Raw genomic sequence first — 18730 nt, forward strand, 5'->3', positions numbered from 1 at the left:
TCTGTTTTTGTTTTGTTTTGTTTTGTTCTGCTTTTGTTTGTTTTTATCTTTATCTTTTTCTTTTTTCTTTTTTTCTTTCCTTTTCTTTTTTCTCTCTTTCCCTTTCTTTTCCCACTGCTTCAGGTCTTTTCTGATTTGTTTAGAGTATATTTTCTGGGGACGTTGTTACCCTGCTAGCATTTTGTTCTCTCATTAATCTATTCTCCTCTGCACAAAATGACAAGACGGAAAAAATCACCTCAACAAAAAGAACAAGAGGTAGTACCGACTGCCAGGGACCTACTCAATACGGACATTAGTAGGATGTCAGATCTAGAGTTCAGAATCATCACTTTAAAGATACTAGCTGGGCTTGAAAAAAACATGGAAGTTATTAGAGAAACCCTTTCTGGAGAAGTAAAAGAACTAAAATCGAACCAAGTAGAAATCAAAAAGGCTATCAATGAGGTGCAATCAAATATGGGGGCGCTAACTGCTAGGATAAATGAGGCAGAAGAAAGAATCAGTGAGATAGAAGACCAAATGATGGAAAATAAAGAAGCTGAGAAAAAGAGAGATAAACAACTACTGGATCACGAGGGCAGAATTCGAGAGATAAACGATACCATAAGACGAAACAACATTAGAATAATTGGGATCCCAGAAGAAGAAGAAAGAGAGAGAGGGGCAGAAGGTATAATGGAGCAAATTATAGCAGAGAACTTCCCTAATTTGGGGAAGGAAACAGGCATCAAAATCCAGGAAGCACAGAGAACCCCTCTCAAAATCAATAAAAATAGGTCAACACCCCGACATCTAATAGTAAAACTTACGAGTCTCAGAGACAAAGAGAAAATCCTGAAAGCAGCTCGGGAGAAGAGATATGTAACCTACAATGGTAGAAACATTAGATTGGCAACAGACTTATCCACAGAGACCTGGCAGGCCAGAAAGGACTGGCAGGACATATTCAGAGCACTAAATGAGAAAAATATGCAGCCAAGAATACTATATCCAGCTAGGCTGTCATTGAAAATTGAAGGAGAGATAAAAAGCTTCCAGGACAAACAAAAACTAAAGGAATTTGCAAACACGAAACCAGCCCTACAAGAAATATTGAAAGGGGTCCTCTAAGCAAAGAGAGAGCCTAAAAGCAACATAGACCAGAAAGGAACACAAACAATATACAGTAACAGTCACTTTACAGGCAATACAATGGCACTGAATTCCTATCTTTCAATAGTTACCCTGAATGTAAATGGGCTAAATGCCCCAATCAAAAGACACAGGCTATCAGATTGGATTAAAAAACAAGACCCATCGATATGCTGTCTGCAAGAGACTCATTTTAGACCCAAAGACACCCCCAGATTGAAAGTGAGGGGGTGGAAAACCATTTACCATGCTAATGGACACCAAAAGAAAGCTGGGGTGGCAATCCTTATATCAGACAAATTAGATTTTAAACCAAAGACTGTAATAAGAGATGAGGAAGGACACTATATCATACTTAAAGGGTCTATCCAACAAGAAGATCTAACAATTGTAAATATCTATGCCCCTAACATGGGAGCAGCCAATTATATAAGGCAATTAATAACAAAAGCAAAGAAACACATTGACAACAATACAATAATAGTGGGGGACTTTAACACCCCCCTCACTGAAATGGACAGATCATCTAAGCAAAAGATCAACAAGGAAATAAAGACTTTAAATGACACACTGGACCAAATGGACTTCACAGACATATTCAGAACATTCCATCCCAAAGCAACGGAATACACATTCTTCTCTAGTGCCCATGGAACATTCTCCAGAATAGATCACATCCTAGGTCATAAATCAGGTCTCAACCGGTACCAGAAGATTGGGATCATCCCCTGCCTATTTTCAGACCACAATGCTTTGAAACTAGAACTCAATCACAAGAGGAAAGTCGGAAAGAACTCAAATACATGGAGGCTAAAGAGCATCCTACTGAAGAATGAATGGGTCAACCAGGAAATTAAAGAAGAATTAAAAAAATTCATGGAAACCAATGAAAATGAAAACACAACTATTCAAAATCTTTGGGATACAGCAAAGGCAGTCCTAAGAGGAACGTATATAGCAATACAAGCCTTTCTCAAGAAACAAGAAAGGTCTCAAGTACACAACCTAACCCTACACCTAAAGGAGCTGGAGAAAGAACAGCAAATAAAGCCTAAACCCAGCAGGAGAAGAGAAATAATAAAGATCAGAGCAGAAATCAATGAAATAGAAACCAAAAGAACAGTAGAACAGATCAACGAAACTAGGAGCTGGTTCTTTGAAAGAATTAACAAGATTGATAAGCCCCTGGCCAGACTTATCAAAAAGAAAAGAGAAATGACCCAAATCAACAAAATCATGAATGAAAGAGGAGAAATCACAACCAACACCAAAGAAATACAAACAATTATAAGAACATATTATGAGCAACTCTATGCCAGCAAATTAGATAACCTGGAAGTAATGGATGCATTCCTAGAGATGTATCAACTACCAAAACTGAACCAGGAAGAAATAGAACACCTGAACAGACCTATAACCACTAAGGAAATAGAAGCAGTCATCAAAAATCTCCCAAAACACAAAAGCCCAGGGCCAGATGGCTTCCCAGGGGAATTCTACCAAACATTTCAAGAAGAATTAATACCTATCCTTCTGAAACTGTTCCAAAAAATAGAAATGGAAGGAAAACTTCCAAACTCATTTTATGAGGCCAGCATTACCTTGATCCCAAAACCAGACAAAGACCCCATCAAAAAGGAGAATTACAGACCAATATCCCTGATGAACATGGATGCAAAAATTCTCACCAAAATACTAGCCAATAGGATCCAACAGTACATTAAAAGGGTTATTCACCACGACCAAGTCGGATTTATCCCTGGGCTGCAAGGTTGGTTCAACATCCGCAAATCAATCAACGTGATACAATACATTAACAAAAGAAAGAACAAGAATCATATGATCCTCTCAATAGATGCAGAAAAAGCATTTGACAAAGTACAGCATCCTTTCTTGATCAAAACTCTTCAGAGTATAGGGATAGAGAGTACATACCTCAATATCATAAAAGCCATCTATGAAAAACCTACAGCGAATATCATTCTCAATGGGGAAAAACTGAGAGCTTTCCCCCTAAGGTCAGGAACGCGGCAGGGATGTCCACTATCACCACTGCTATTCAACATAGTATTGGAAGTCCTAGCCACAGCAATCAGACAACAAAAAGAAATCAAAGGCATCCAAATCGGCAAAGAAGAAGTCAAACTCTCACTCTTTGCAGATGATATGATACTTTATGTGGAAAATCCCAAAGACTCCACCCCAAAACTGCTAGAACTCATACAGGAATTCAGTCAAGTGGCAGGATATAAAATCAATGCACAGAAGTCAGTGGCATTCCTATACACCAACAACAAGTCAGAAGAAAGAGAAATTAAGGAGTCGATCCCATTTACAATTGCACCCAAAACCATAAGATACCTAGGAATCAATCTAACCAAAGAGGCAAAGGATCTGTACTCAGAAAACTATAAAATACTCATGAAAGAAATTGAGGAAGACACAAAGAAATGGAAAAACGTTCCATGCTCATGGATTGGAAGAACAAATATTGTGAAGATGTCAATCCTACCTAGAGCAATCTACACATTCAATGCAATCCCCATCAAAATACCAGCCACTTTCTTCAAAGAAATGGAACAAATAATCCTAAAATTTGTATGGAACCAGAAAAGACCCCGCATAGCCAGAGGAATGTTGAAAAAGAAAAGCAAAGCTGGCGGCATCACAATTCCGGACTTCCAGCTCTACTACAAAGCTGTCATCATCAAGACAGTATGGTACTGGCACAAAAACAGACACATAGATCAATGGAACAGAATAGAGAGCCCAGAAATGGACCCTCAACTCTATGGTCAACTAATCTTTGACAAAGCAGGAAAGAATGTCCAATGGAAAAAAGACAGTCTCTTCAACAAATGGTGTTGGGAAAATTGGACAGCCACATGCAGAAGAATGAAACTGGACCATTTCCTTACACCACACACAAAAATAGACTCCAAATGGTTGAAAGACCTCAATGTGAGACAGGAGTCCATCAAAATCCTAAAGGAGAATACAGGCAGCAACCTCTTCGACCTCAGCCGCAGCAACTTCTTCCTAGAAACATCGCCAAAGGCAAGGGAAGCAAGGGCAAAAATGAACTATTGGGACTTCATCAAGATAAAAAGCTTTTGCAAAGCAAAGGAAACAGTCAACAAAACCAAAAGACAACTGACAGAATGGGAGAAGATATTTGCAAATGACATATCAGATAAAGGGCTAGTATCCAAAATCTATAAAGAACTCATCAAACTCAACACCAAAAGAACAAAGAATCCAATCAAGAAATGGGCAGAAGACATGAACAGACATTTTTCCAAAGAAGACATCCAAATGGCCAACAGACACATGAAAAAGTGTTCAATATCGCTCAGCATCAGGGAAATCCAAATCAAAACCTCAATGAGATACCATCTCACACCAGTCAGAATGGCTAAAATTAACAAGTCAGGAAATGACAGATGTTGGCGGGGATGCGGAGAAAGGGGAAGCCTCCTACACTGTTGGTGGGAATGCAAGCTGGTGCAGCCACTCTGGAAAACAGTATGGAGGTTCCTCAAAAAGTTGAAAATAGAGCTACCATATGATCCAGCAATTGCACTACTGGGTATTTACCCCAAAGATACAAAAGTAGGGACCCGAAAGGCTACGTGCACCCCGATGTTTATAGCAGCAATGTCCACAATAGCCAAACTGTGGAAAGAGCCAAGATGTCCATCAACAGATGAATGGATAAAGAAGATGTGGTATATATATACAATGGAATATTATGCAGCCATCAAAAGGAATAAGATCTTGCCATTTGCAACGACGTGGATGGAACTGGAGGGTATTATGCTGAGCGAAATAAGTCAAACAGAGAAAGACATGTATCATATGACCTCACTGATATGAGGAATTCTTAATCTCAGGAAACAAACTGAGGGTTGCTGGAGTGGGGGGTGGGGTGGGAGGGATGGGGTGACTGGGTGATGGACACTGGGGAGGGTATGTGTTCTGGTAAGCGCTGTGAATTGTGCAAGACTGTTGAATCTCAGATCTGTACCTCTGAAACAAATAATGCAATATATGTTAAGAAAGAAAAAAAGAAGAAGAATGTAGCAGGAGGGGAAGAATGAAGGGGGGGAAATCGGAGGGGGAGAAGAACCATGAGAGACAATGGACTCTGAAAAACAAACTGAGGGTTCTAGAGGGGAGGGGGTTGGGAGGATGGGTTAGCCTGGTGATGGGTATTGAGGAGGGCACGTTCTGCATGGAGCACTGGGTGTTATGCACAAACAATGAATCATGGAACACTATATCTAAAACTAATGATGTAATGTATGGGGATTAACATAACAATAAAAAAAAATTAAAAAAAAAAAAAAAGACAGCAGGGAGAGAATGAAGGAGCCCGGGTGAGACGGACCCCACTGGCAGCAGGGGCCGGTTTTCCTTTGCTCCATCTGATTGAGTCAGAGAACACAAAATGAGACCTAAGAGAGCAGGAAAAAAAAATCAACCATTCTCTTTATCCTATCCACATCCTTACATCTCTCGAAAGCCAAACCAAGCCCTTGCCGGGAACTCTGACAACTTGTCTTCCTTATCTGCCCCACGGCTTCCACATACCTCTCCCCTCTCTTGATTAGGGCTCTGGTGGGCTGTCTATACCCGCGCTGCATGCCACCGAAACCATTTCCCCAAGGCCCCAGTTATCCCCATCCTCCCCCTTCTCGCTTCTCTAACACAGGCTCTCCCCTCCCCCTTATTTGGGGCCCCATGCACAGGCTGATCGCCCCCATGATAGCAGGTTCCCCTTACTGAGCGCTCCCCACGGGCAGGGGGCTGTCCCATAGCATACCCCACCTCGTGCCATTCTGCCTCCGCTCCGAGAAGCCAGCTTCCTGTCCCCGAGGCAGCGAGGCTCAGAGACCCTTAGCAATTTGCCCCACGGCCCAAGTGGCAGTGGCAGAATTCGAACCCAGCTCTTTCCGACTCCAGGCCTGGGCCCTTTCAGGGCTCAATGACGTGCCTTTCTGAGAGAGCTTCTCACACTGGGGCCCATGGGCTCAGGACAGCCTGCCGGTGGAGGAAGCTTCTGGCTTGCCAGGTGGAGCTCCCCTTCCCACGTCTGTGCTCCCCCGTTCATACCTCCTCACCCCCGTGCAGTTGCAATCCCGGCTACCAGAAGCTTGTAACAAGAGCCCCTTCTCCACTGTGGCCAGAAGGACCTTTGCAAAATGCTAATCTGGCCCTGAGGCTCCCTCCCCCGCACCAGATCCAGGAAGGGTCCTCCTCTGTTTCACCGCGGGCTCCCTCTGCCGGCCGCCTGCTCCCTGCCTTCCCCTTCAACCACGTTGTGCCCCGAGTCCCCAAGCCTTCGCCGCCTGTCCTTACTTGAGTGCTACCCTGGGTCAGTGTCCTCTGACCTCAAATCTTGACCGTATTTGCCTTCCCAGTGCCTAGAACAACATCTGGGACGCCAGAAGTCCTCAACAAAAGGCTAACAGTTGAAATGTATAAATGAGTGGTTGGAATGCTTTGGTGGGGATTTTTTTTTAAAGATTTATTTATGTATTTGAGGGGGAGAGGGGCAGAGGCAGAGAGAGAAACTTGAAGCAGACTCCCTGATGAGCGCAGAGCCGCCATGGAGCTCGATTCCAGGACCCCGAGACCACGACCCAAGCTGAAATCAAGAGCAGGCTGCTGAACCGACGGAGTGGTGGGGATTTTTAAATAGTGAACACAATCATTTTGAATGATTGGGTCTTATTTGACAGCACTTCTTTCAATCTGTTTAATGGCTTTTGAAGAGACACAGTTTAAGATTCCATTCCCATTGGGCGCCTGGGTGGCTCAGTGGGTTAAGGGTTTGCCTTCGGCTCAGGTCACAATCCTGGAGTCCTGGGATCGAGCCCCGCATCGGGCTCCCTGCTCAGCGGGGAGCATCCTTCTCCCTCGCCCTCTGCCCCTCTCCTCTGTCTCTCAAATAAATAAATCTTAAAAAAACATTTTTGTGTATCTCTGAATATAAATGTCAACCCTACTCAAAACGCTTTGAGCCATAATTACGCTGCCTGCGTCGGCCTGGCTTCCGCACAGCAACCCGAGGAGATTGCCGTAAAGGAAGGAATGGGCCCCCCCTCCAGCTTGCCAGACAAGGTCTCGGAGAAGGAGAAAGCAGGAGAAGAGCCCAAGTGCTCGAGGCCTACACACTCACTGACACCAAACTGCTTGACAAGAATCACTGCCAAGGTCTTTGGTTCCTGATCCGAGCTTCTCCCATCTCTGAATCTGAATTTGTTCCGGGTTAATATCACGGCAGAAAGAAAACTGTGAGCTCCTGTCTACAGGGCTCTGTCTATGGAGCAGCATTCCTGACCAGAAACATCCTCATCCTGATGTAGGTGCATGAAGAATCTCCCGGGGGCCTTATATGAAAAACCCACAGTTAGCATCATCGTCAATGGGGGCAAAGCAGGAGCTTTCTCCCTAAGGTCAGGGGCAAGACAAGGACGCCCACTCTCACCACTCTTATTCAACACAGCACAAGAAGTCTGAGCCACAGCGATCAGACAACAAAAACAAAGAAAAGGCATCCAGATTGGTAAGGAAGAAGTCAAACTTTCACTACTTGCAGATGACATGATACTCTATATAGAAAACCTGAAACACTCCCCCCCAAAACTACTAGAATTAGAATATTATTCAGCCATAAAAAAGAATGAGATCTTGCCATTTGCAACAACGTGGATGGACCTAGACAGTGTGATGCTAAGTGAAATAAGTCAGAGAAAGACAAATACCATATGATTTGACTCATATGTGGAATTTAAGAAACAAAACAAACAAAGAAGAAAAGAGACAAACGAAAAAACAGACTCTTGACTCTAGAGGACAAACTGATGGTCACCAGAGGGGAGGTGGGTGGGCGGATGGGGAAACAGGTGATGCGGATAAAGGAGTGCACCTGTCGTGATGAGCACCGGGTGATGGATGCAAGTGTTGAATCACTGTATTGTACTCCTGAAACTAATACAACACTGTATGTTAACTACACTGGAATTTTAAAATAAAAAATTTAATAAAAAACGAAACAAAAATGATTCTAAAAATTAAAAAAAGTCCCTTGGAGCAAGAGACATGGGCACCTTGCCGGAGATGTGTGGTTGTTTTTTGATCTGCTCCAAGCAGCGCGTGTCCTGGGTGGGAGGTATCGTTGAGCCCTCAGAGAGGCAGGCTCATCAGCTTGAGGATTTTGTTGTCACCAATACTGTTGCCATTTTGGCTAGATTTGTGCTGACACAGTTTTCTCTTCTAGGAAGCCAATTAATTCTCTTTAGCCCCTGCACCGGCTCTCAAAAGCCAGGCCTTCTTTAGACTTGCCCCATAAGAGTGAGAAAGCCGCTGTGAGAGGCAGGGCTCCCTAAAACCACTGAATAAAAACGTCTAAGTAGGGGATTGAAATCTGGGAATTCACCCTGATGTAATAGGCTCTGACCACCACTGACTATGCTTACACTGGATCCCTGTTTGGGCTTCACCGGATTAGTCCCTCTGTCCTCGGCATTGGAGTGAAGGATCAGGGCCTCGTGACAAACCACAGATACAATCATACAATCATGGTGTGCCCCTTGGGCTGTGGGTGACCATCCTCTAGATGGTATCTGGAAGCTAGGAATGGGGACTGGGTGTGCGATAATTACACCCTCTTCATGGAGAGATGCTCCTCCTCCCGGCAGGTCAAGGTGTCTTCTTTCTTCTCTTCCTTTCATTTCTCACAGAAAAATGTGTGTGTGTGTGTGCGCTATTCCTTCAAGGGCTCATTCTAGAAGTGGGAGAAACAGAAATCTCCTCGATTCTGGTTACTATTGAGTAATGGATGAGCTGATTGTGTTTCTGTATTTTCTTAGATTTCTCATAACCCCCTATCTCAAACTGGGCCAGAGACAGTAGGATTTTTGGGGTGGATTTGTCTTCCATTTGACAAATATCTGTGAGAGCAGAAAGGAGGGGGGAGCATGCCAAGAGAAAATGGGGTGTCCCCAAGCCTAAAGGAGGAGAATTTGGAAACCCCAGGGGTGTGTTCGGCTGGTGGAGATGAGATGCATGCTGAGGAGAGTACAGAGCATTTCGTGCCGAAAGGGGCCCTGGGACAGGCTTCATGAAGAAGCCCCAGCGGCAGGCTCAGGGACCCAAACATTATTTTGGACTCAGCAGAGAGACAGTGGAACGTTCTCCTTTATCAGTGGTCATGATGACTCCGATTGGGAGCTGGAGTGACAGATAATAGTCTCCCCCCCCTCTCTTTTTTTTTTAAGATTATTTATTTATTTTTGTGAGAGAGAGAGAGAGAAAGCAAGCATGAGTGGGGGGGAGGGGGGGGAGAAGCAGGCTTCCCGCGGAGCAGGGAGCTCGATGCGGGACTCGATCCCAGGGCCCTGGGATCATGACCTGATCGAAGGCAGACGCTTAACGACTGAGCCACCCAGGCACCCTCTCTCTCTTTTTTTGATAGACTTTATTTTTTAGAGCAGTTTTAGGGTTACAGCAAAATGGAGGGAAGGCATAGCGATTTCCCTTCCAGTCCCGGCCCTCACACGCCAGAGCCTCCCTGTCAGTATCTGTCAGCAGAGCAGTACGTTTGTTACAGTTGATGAGCCTACATTGACACATCGTTATCACTTTTGTAGGGTTCACTCTTGGTGGTGTACATCCTATGCGTTCTGGACAAGTGTATAATGACATGTATCCACCATTACAATAACATACAGAGTAGCTTTGCTGCCCTAAAAATCCTCTGTGCTCTGCGTTTTCATCCCTCCCCCCATCTCCTGGCAACCACTGATCTCCGTTTACTGTCTCCCCAGTGTTGCCTTTTCCAGAACGTCGGGTGGTTGGAATCAGAGAGTACGTAGCCTTTTCAGACTGGCTTCTTTCACTTAGTAATATGCACTTAAGGCTCTTCCATATCTTTTCATGGCTGGATAGCTCATTTCTTTTTAACGCTGCATAATATTCCATGTCTGGATGGACCGCAGTTTACTTATGCGCTCACCTTCCGAAGGTCATCTTGGTTGCTTCCAAGTTTTGGCCCTGATGATAAAGCTACTGTAGATTTTTGTGTGGACCTAAGTTTTCAGCTTCTTTGAGCAGACACCAAGGAGTGTAATTGCTGGTCCATAAGAGTCTTTTTAATTCAGGAAGATCCCAATCTCCAGTTTTAATGGAAGGTGTGGATAATGAGAGTCTTCCTGTGAAGTTAGGTTTAGGAATGATGGAGCCAGATACCAAACCTTGGAAGAGAGAATACTCCAGAGAATTTAAACTAGTTAAAAATGATGAAATAGGGAAGCCTGGGTGGCTCAGTCGGTTAAGCGGCTGCCTTCGGCCCGGGTCACGATCCCAGGGTCCTGGGATCGAGTCCCACATCAGGCTCCCTGCTCAGCAGGGAGCCTGCTTCTCCCTCTCTCTCCCTCTGCTTGTGCTCTCTCTGTCAAATAAATAAAATCTTTCAAAAAAATAAAAAAATAAAATAAAAATAAAAATGATGGAATGTTCCTTTAGAAAAACTTGGCCAGTGGTTGTAATGCTTCATAACTCCAGCCCAAACTGTCTACTTTTTGAAAATAAAATTGCTGAAATGGATACCTTTTACACCTGGGAGGCATTGTCCCCAGTGTGCACGCCTGTCCCGGCCTGGCCGGCCTTCCGCTCGGCCCCGATGGGCCGCAGCTTCCCTGTGGGGCCCGTCGCACGCCTAGGTGCTCGCTCAGGGCCATTAAGGCTCAACACCTGCGGCCGGTTACCGAGGCAGCGGATGTAAGAAGCAGCTGCTCGCCGACTGGCTACGAGGGAGTGAAGTCACGTCTGCCGTCAGGTGGCACAAAGTGCTGCACACTCTTCAAGACGGACTCCCGTTCTCCCCAGGAGACACGGTCTCCCCGGGGGCTGGGGCCTGGCCAGCACGCTGAGGCGCGGGGTGCTCTGCCCTGTCAAGGACGCGGGGCTCTTGCGCTCTGCGGCCGGCCGGCCCCGGTCCCTGCCGCCGCTCTGCATTCCTCAGTGGCTGACTCTCTCCCTGGGCTTGCTGCTGGGCCCGTGGGAAACGTGTGTGATGCAGTGCGTGCCAGGCCTCTAGCAGGCTGGTGGCCCGCGTCCTCATGTGTCGCCGCTTCTCTTGGGCTGCTGGCCGTCCTTCTGGGACTGACCTGTCTGAGGTCCGGGGGCCGCCAGGGAGGTTCTTTGTGGAGGGAAGCACGAACGTGGCAGGGGAGCTCTGTTCTTCCTCGCTGGACTCGCCACGTTAGTGCCCATGTCCTGTGTTGCCCACGTCACCGTGCGGAGCTTCTGGGGCCCCGACATCCCGGCCCACGTGCCCCGGTGGGACTTCGGCAACGCCATGATTAGCGGTTGGCTCGGTGGATTTCTCCTTTTGACCGGAGGTCTTCTGATCGTGTCACAGCTTTATGCCAACAGATCGGCTGAACAACCAGCCTCTTTTCCTTCCAAACTGGACTTTTCAAGAAAAGTGCCTTTTGCAAAAGTAGACTTTGTCTAAAAATGGACCATTGACCTCAAGCTTTCTTATGTTTCCAATGGGGCGCCTGGGCGGCTCAGTCGTTAAGCGTCTGCCTTCGGCTCAGGTCACGGTCCCAGGGTCCTGGGATCCAGCCCCGCATCAGGCTCCCTGCTCGGCAGGAAGTCTGCTTCTCCCTCTCCCACTCCCCCTGCTTGTGTTCCCTCTCTCGCTGTGTCTCTCTCTGTCAAATAAATAAATAAAATCTTTAAAAAAATAAAATAAAATATACTAATAATTCCGGGGTGCCTGGCTGGCTCCACCAGTGGAGTGGGCGACTCTCGATGTCGGCGTTGTGAGCTCGAGCCCCACACTGGGTGCAGAGATTACTTAAAAATGAAATCTTAAAAAAAAAATTCTAATAATTCAGCCAGGTGTTCAAAATGAGCGAACTTTCGGTAGAAGAGGGAAGGCTCTGGTTGGCAATGTTTCCCCACAGGGGTTCTGGACCAACAGTGTCAGCTTTCAGTGGGACTTGTCAGAAATGCAAGTTCTTTTATTTTATTTATTTATTTGAGAGAGAGAGAATGAGAGAGAGAGAGCATGAGAGGTGGAGGGTCAGAGGGAGAAGCAGACTCCCTGTTGAGCAGGGAGCCCGATGCAGGACTTGATCCCGGGACTCCAGGATCATGACCTGAGCCGAAGGCAGACGCTTAACCAACTGAGCCACCCCGGTGCCCTGAAATGTAAATTCTTAAGTTCCAACCCCGACCTACTGAACCAGAAATGCTGGGGTAGGGGTCTAGGAACTTGTTTTATAGATTACGAATTTTCCAAGGCACACTCAAGATGGAGCCCCACTTTGCAGCCACCTCAGGCCTGGTGGGAAGCAGGAAGACATCTGGTGTCTGAGGTTGCCTTCCACAGGGCTAGCAGCAGAGGGGTCATCAAATATGCCGTGAGAAGTGCTGGAAACCATCTCTGCTACAACAGTCCGGTTTAGTCAGGAAAATTCTGGATATTTCGAGCCAGAAGGGTTTAATACACGGAATTGGGTATTGGAAGAATGGGCTGGCCCGGGGAGTGAAGGTCGAGAAAAATTACTCCCAGCTTTCAGGAGATCAGGCGGCTGACATTCCAGGAAAAGGCATTTACAGGAGGGGATTTACAGGGGGATAACTGGAAGGTGGGGGGCGAGTGGACAAGCAGACCGGGATGGGCATGAGTTAAGAACAGGTAGCCCTGCAGGCTGACTGTGAATGAGTCTTTGCCAGATTTCTGCCCCGTTTCCCCTAACGTTATCATAGCTCACAGGAATGGCTGCCAGAGGCCATGGTAATTCACTCATACAGGAAACATCCAGGAGGGTCCCCCGTGTGCCACATTTCCACCACACAGCTGGCCAGAGCCGAACCTCCTGGGAGGGGACTCTGACCCTTACTGGATCAATCAAATTCTTTCCTGAGAGACTGCGTGTTGGGGAGGCAAGTCATATGTACAACAGAGCTTGACAAATGTCCATGAACGTCTACACTTCTACTGCTCGGTGCTCAGGGTCCTGGATCAGCACTAGTATATTCTTTTTTTTTTTTTTTTGAGACTGATTTAACTTCTCCTTAGATTCTGCAAACTTACCCCAGGACTCTTCCAATAAATTGTTTTGCTTGTTTGTTTACTTTTTGGTTTAGTTCAGGGTTTCACAACTAGGCGTTGTGCACATTTGGGGCTGGATAATTCTTTGTGCTGGGGGTTATTGTGCACCTTGCAGGTTGCTTAGCAGTATCCCTGCCCCCTCATTAGATGCCCGTGGTACTCCACCTCCTAAGCACTGACAACCAAAAATGCCTCCAGGCATTGCCAGATGTCCCCTAAGGGGACAGAATCATCCCAGTTGAGAATCACTGACTTAGACAAATGCAAGTTAGTTTCTCTTATTTGCAATGAAAGAGTCTTCACATCCCTCATATGTCCCAATGGAAGACACGATTCTCTTACTCGGGGGAGCTCAACACTGGATGAGCAACGACTGTAAAACGCCAGCCATATTTAGATGGCTTCTGGTCTGAGGGTAACAGTCACACCCATTCCTGTCAAGATCCAAAGGGTCGTGCTTCTCAAGGTGGGACGAGGGTTGCTGCCCCGAAATGGGAAAGCAGTCCCGATATGGGAAGACTTACAGTGGCAGCTTCTGTCCACGGGCAGGAGGGTCTAGAATCACTCTTGCAGCCACGGATGTCCATTTCATTGCCTTCATCACACCTCCCTGTAGGGTTGACTGGGCTTCCTACCAGGCTTCTTCCCTGGAGCTCCTTTTAGGGCCCAGCTGCAGGCCTGGTTTGTAGGGTGAGGAGTTACCTCATAGAACTATGTTGGCCCGACTGAAGCCACCCTTTGTGACCTCACCCATACTTCCTAGCCCTTGCTTTAACCAGGACTGGACTTTCTTCCTTCTCCCAGAGGTTCGGTCACTCAAATCCCAGAATGCCTTGCAGCCCATTCTGTCTGCAAAGCCAATCCAAGTCGCACTTAACATGAGAGAAAGTGGAAATCAGATTAGGTAGATTGTTCCTAGAAAATTCATGCTGGCCACCCAAGATCACCATCATCCTCAGAGTTCATTAATTGTATATCTACTAGCACATCCGAGTACTTTTGTGGATTATGGAATTCAAGTTTTTTAGTTACCAGACGTCAGGGATTGCTTCTTTATCTTTCGGAAAATCAAGCTAATACTTCTTTGCCTTCAGTTGGCACTTAGAGATTTTCTTAATAATTACAGAAAGAGGTATTTTGATCCATGCCTTGGGTTGTAACCCAGTTGGACCTATGGAATAAGTCTTGTGAATTAGCAAGTTACTTATGAGTCAGCCAAGCATCAATAAAGAGATGCTTAGGCGGTATTGTTCATAACAGAGAACAAGTAAAAACAATTGTTCTGAACAAAAGATTCACAACGGCTATGTTTCGGTTTCGAAAAGGAAAGAAAACTTTATTATTATTATAGAAACCTAATAGAAATAGAAGAGGAAAGGAATCCACACACAGATGAAGGTAATAGTAGGCAATAAAGGAGAATAAGGCGAAGTCACATCAGATCGGGGACTTACAACGTCCAACCTCATCAGCTGGGGAAGCCCGGTGGAGACAGCCAGGCTGGAGTCCTGACTGAGAGGCCTGACGGAGCGTCCTCCCTTCAGCTGAGACTTGCCACTGACCATCCCCATAAGGGCCATATTTACAGGGCAAATAACAGGGTTGGAAATTAAACATCTGTTTGCCTCCGTGCAGTCTGGAGCGAACCGCATCTCTATGTTATCATGTTTCTATACTTTTAAGGAGCCTGGGCTATGTGTGTCTGCCTCCCCTCCCGGATTCTATTCCGGGGAGCCAGCCCCACCTGGAGCCCGAGGGGATGTGGGACAAGGTTTGTAGCTCTGGGCATCCAGAACAGAAGGGCCAGTTCTGACCTGGAAGCCAGATCATATATTTAAATAACCAGGCTCCCAAGGTCATTCGCACAGCACGAGTCTCACAAACAACATTCCTTCGCCTGCCTGTGTACGTGCGGGTCCAGGTGGTCGGTTATGCAGGACACATCCCAGAAACATCTCTCCGTACAGAACAACAACCAAATACCTACGAGTAGGGGACTGGGATATAAATTACCGTAATGATCAAAGTAGCAGCGGACGCAGCAACAACGACTATGTGTCGAGTGTGTATACGTGCCAAGAAATGTTGAAGAATCCACGTGGATTATTTCTTTTAGTCTCACAACAATCGTACACGAGGACAAAACAATGACGACTCCAGTTTCGCAGATGGAGAAACTGAGGGACCGCGGTACATAACCAGCCAAGGTCAGACTGTTAGTGGCGGTTGAAGATGCCACGCTTCACCCGGTTGCCTCTGCTACCCTTCCTGCTTCCTGTGCCCGCCCGCGGGAGTCAGATCAGACCCTGGCCTGGGCGGGGGGGTTGTCTGAGGATTTGGCGAGTCCCAGAAACTCCTGCACAGTTTATATAATGATGGGTCTGATGGACACACTTCATTTGTAATACTACAATGTGACTTCCGTTTTCTGTCACAAACTCTAAAAATGAACCCTGAATGGTTTTTGTGACTTCTGAAGTAGATTTATACTCCAGGAGCTAGCTCTGAATTTGGCTTGGGATGCCTATCCCCGGAAGAAGCCCATGTTGAACAGCTCAGAAGGAGCCTGGGAATATCAGCTCATCAAGCTTCGTGAAAAACTACGGTGGACACTGCTGTGTGTTCTGCATAACCTGCTTTTCTTTCCTCCTGGACACAGCGCAGGACTAAATTTCCCAGCCACATGGCTGGTACTAGTCACTGTTCAATGAGCGGAAATACTGCACACCACTTCCCGGCCAACCTATGAAGGGCCCCATGAGTGATGCTCCGTACTCCTGTCACTAGAAGCAGACGGGCCCAGAGAACCTGCCATCTACCTATTGAGGACACGTGGCTACAAGCAGGAAGGATCTGGGGCCCCTGAGTCACAACTTGGAGGACCCAACATGAGTAAGAAGTAGACCTATATTGTGTTAAATCACTGTTGTTTTATCTTTTGTCACAGCAGCTAATGCTCCCCAGATGAACACAAAACCCTTGGGTTTTGGTTGGAATTCTCTTACATGGACGAGAATTGCCAATTTACAACAGAGTTATCTCCTTCATGAACATAGTCTATGCCTCTATTGAATGATTTGTCTTTCATGACTTTAAATAAGATTCTGTTCTTTCCCATGAAAGTCTTGTACATCTTCTTTTAGATTTAGTCCTTAGGCCACTATTGGCTTTCTTACCATTGGAAATAGCATATATTTTTTTAAAATCGCATTCTTCAAAAAGTTGTCATTGGCATTTAGGAATGCCATTGGATTTTATTTTTAAACATTTGTTGAGATATAATTGGTATACCATAAAATTCGCTCATTTAAGGCATACAACTTGCAGAGTTTTAGTAAATTTATATAATTGTAGGACCACAATCACAATCCAGGTCTAGAACATGACTGCCAGCCCAAAATGTTCCCTAGTGCCCACTTGTGGCCATATCCCACTCCCACACCTAGCACCAGGGAACCACTGCTCTGTGTCTGTCTCGAGTGCTCCTCTTCCAGAAAGTTCCTATATATGGAATTATGACTATATAGTCTTTTCTTGGATTTTCTACATAATCATGTTGTCTTGGAAAGATTACAGTTTTGTTTCCTCCTTTCCAGTCCTTCTACTTTTAATTTCTTTTCACCCTCTATTTGCTTAGTGGTTACCCTTAAAATTTTAACATATATACTCACTTAAAATCTCAAGTTGATTGGGGCGCCTGGCTGGCTCAGTTGGTGGAGCATGTGACTCTTTACCTTGGGGTCGTGAGTTCAAGCCCCATATTGGGTGTAGAGATTACTTAAAATAAATTAGTAAATGAGCAAAAGAAAAAAACCCCACTAAAGTTAATTAATGACTCAGAATAAACAAGGACATTAAAAAGCTTTATCCCTAATTATTCCTCTCCTGTCTTACATGCTATCTGTGAACTCTGTAATATCGACATTGAAAATTATAATCAGGGCTGGCTTAGATATACTTACTAATTTCTTTATTTATCATTGCTTCTGGATCCAAGTCCTTCATTCTGGGCCCAATTACTTTCTTCCCAAAGTACTCCTTTTGTAAGTTCTTTACCTGAAAATGTCAGGGGCACCCGGCTCGCTCAGTCGGTGGAGCGTGCGACTCTTGATCTCAGGGTTGTGAGCTTAAGCCCCACGTTGGGTGTAGAGATTACTTAAAAATATTTAAAAAATACATCTGGAGAAAAGATGGCAAAAATTAACATGTATCAAATTTGAGCAGTGACTAATTGGGTGACCGTTCTTTTTCCATGTATATTTTATACATAAGAAATCTTTTATAATTTAAAGATTGTTACAACAGCCTAAATGACCAATTTAAGTCCGTTAAGCAAGGCACAGTGTGTCCACAGGCTGGAACACCACGCAACCTTTAAAAAACCACCATAGCGAGGATTTTAGGGAAACAGGGAAATGCTCAAGAGACATTTGATATGAAAGGGTAGATTACAAAACAATCGCATGGGTGGGCACATTTTATTCAAAAACCTGTATCTTCCTCTTTTCATCACATATCTATAAACATGAAGATGAATGCCAGATTGTCAATCTTGGCTGTATCTGAGGAGTGTGACTATAGACTACCTGTGTTTTCTCCCACATATCAATTTTTACAATTTTTACAATGACTACATAGTTGTTTTATTATACAAATAAACAATTTAATGAACAATTTTTTTTGTGCAGGTAACACATCAAAATGAACCGAGCAATTAGCAGCGTTCCATTTCAGACCAAATACCTTGAAAGCATTTTTGCTATTTTCTGTGCTTATGCCGCCCTCTCGTGGAGTAATGGAAGAACGCTTACGAATGTTGAGTAATTTATAAAATCCCAAAGTGTTCTTTACGTAGTAATAGAGACGCTGTATATAACTTTATTATTAAAAATTGATACATGCTCCTTACAGAAAATTTAGAGCACCCAGAAAAGTACAAAGAAAGGAATGAATTCTCAAGTAATAGGCTAGTAGACCTAGAATTACCAGTTGACCATTACTTTCTTTCAGCACTTTGAAGGTATTTCTTGCTGGTTTTGCTCTTTGCTGAGAAGGCTGGCGTTTGTTGGTCTGACTGTAGGTCCTTTATCATTTAATTTCTGCCTTCTCTCTGGTCTCCTTTAAGACTTTCTCCTTGTATCTGAAGTTTCTGCGTTTTCACTATGATAGGTGTGAATCTATTTTTATTTATCCTACTCAAGACTCAATGTACTTTCTCCATCAGAGGAATCAGATCTTTCGCTAATTCTGGAAAAATTTCAACCTCAGTTCAAATATCACCTTTTTCACAGTCTATTTGTATTCCACTGAAATTCCTGGAGACGGACATACATCAGGCCTTCTCACTCTATGTGTCGTGCTCTTAAGTGCTCTTTCATATTTTCAATGTCTTTGTATTCCAGGCTGTGTTTCAGGCAATTTCTTCAGATTTACCCCCCAAGTTACCCAATTTTCTCATCG

This window comes from Halichoerus grypus, chromosome X (assembly GCF_964656455.1).
Source record: "Halichoerus grypus chromosome X, mHalGry1.hap1.1, whole genome shotgun sequence".
In the NCBI taxonomy this organism is placed as follows: Eukaryota; Metazoa; Chordata; class Mammalia; order Carnivora; family Phocidae; genus Halichoerus; species Halichoerus grypus.